The 1,548-nt window shown below is 35.6% G+C and overlaps 1 non-coding gene across 1 annotated transcript; it reads left to right on the top strand.

Annotated features, from left to right (window-relative positions):
* Nucleotides 1–1,220: 1,220 nt before the first annotated feature.
* LOC116278213 (U6 spliceosomal RNA) lies at nt 1,221–1,328 on the top strand. Its single transcript, XR_004187610.2, has one exon. It is a non-coding gene; the product is annotated as a U6 spliceosomal RNA (small nuclear RNA).
* The last annotated feature ends 220 nt before the right edge of the window (nt 1,329–1,548 follow it).

Genomic DNA, 1,548 nt, shown 5'->3' on the forward strand with positions numbered 1-1,548 from the left:
GAATGCTTCTGCACCAACTGAAACAACTAGATGATTTGTATTATTCATTTTCGTAACGTGGTCTGTCACATTTATAATTTGTGATGTGGAATCATAATGCATCCCAGGAGTAAGTCCCACTTGGCCCAGGTGTATGTATGGTCCTTTAGTGTACTGTTGAATTCAATTTGCTAATATTTTGTTAAGGATTTTTTTTAAAATCTATATCTATTAGGGATATTAACCTGTCATTTCTTATAGTGTCCTTGTCTGGCTTTGAAATCAGGCTAATGCTGGTCTCCTGAAATGAGTTTGGAAATGTTCTTCCCTCTTCTGATTTTCTGGAACAGTTTGAGAAGGTTTGGTATTAACTCTTTAAACGTTTGGAGGAATTCACCAGTGAAGCCATCTGGTCTTAGGCTTTTCTTTGGGAAGTTTTTGATTCCTGCATCAGTTTTCTTACTAATAATTATTCTGTTCAGATTTTTCTGTTTCTTCATGATTCAGTCCTTGTTGATTGTGTGTTTCTAGGAATTGATCCGTTTCTTCTTTGCTGATGTGTAAGTGTTCATAGCAGTCCCTCATGAACGTTTGTGTGGTACCAGTTGTAATATCTCCTCTTTCATCTGTAATTTTATATTTGAGTCTTCATCATTTTTCCTTGTAAGTTTGGCCAGCAGTATGTCAATTTTATGTATCTTTTAGGAAAAACAACTTAGTTTCATTGATCCTTTCAGTTTTTTTAAGTCTGTTTCTACACTAACACTTGTTATTTATTTCCTTCTGCAAACTTTGGGCTTAATTTGCTCTTCTTTTTCTAGTGCTTTAAGGACTACAGTCAGGATGTTTACTTGATATCTTTCTTGTTCTTATTGTAGGCATTTATCACTATAAACTCTCCTCTTAGAACTGCTTTTGTTGCACACCATAAGTTTTGGTATGTTGTGTTTCCATTTTCATTTCTCTCAAGATAGTTTTTTGATTTCCCTTTTGGATTTTTCTCTGACTCATTGGTTGTTCGGGAGGGTGTTTACTCTTCACATATTTTTTCATATTCCAGTTTTTTTCTTGTAATGGATTTCTTGTTTCGTACCGTTGTGTTTGGAAAACATGCTTAATAAGATATCAGTCTTTTAAAAAATTTATGAAGACTTCGGGGAAAGACTAGGAAATGAGAGATTTTGCTTATTCCCTCTATGCTGAGCCCTGGTGGGATAACTGGTTCAAGAATTGCTTCTTTGGTGCCTTCTTAGGCAGTACATATGCCAAAAACTGGGATGATACAGAAAAGATCAGCATGGCCCCTGAACAAGGATGACATGCAAATTTGTGATGTGTTTCATAATTTAAACTTGAACAGTGCTATATGTCAATCACATCTCAATAAAACTCGACAAAAATAATTTTTTTAAAAAGAATTGCTTCTTTGTTGCTATAGTTCTCTAGGACTGGGACTCATGAACAGAAGTCCCTTTGGCTCCGGAGCCAGACATTTAGGAAACTCTTCCTTGGCAGCAGCTGTAAAAGCTGGTATGCAGATGTTTAGACAAGCTTCTACCAGGAATTTTC

Source organism: Vicugna pacos, chromosome 3, assembly GCF_048564905.1.
Source record: "Vicugna pacos chromosome 3, VicPac4, whole genome shotgun sequence".
Lineage (NCBI taxonomy): Eukaryota > Metazoa > Chordata > Mammalia > Artiodactyla > Camelidae > Vicugna > Vicugna pacos.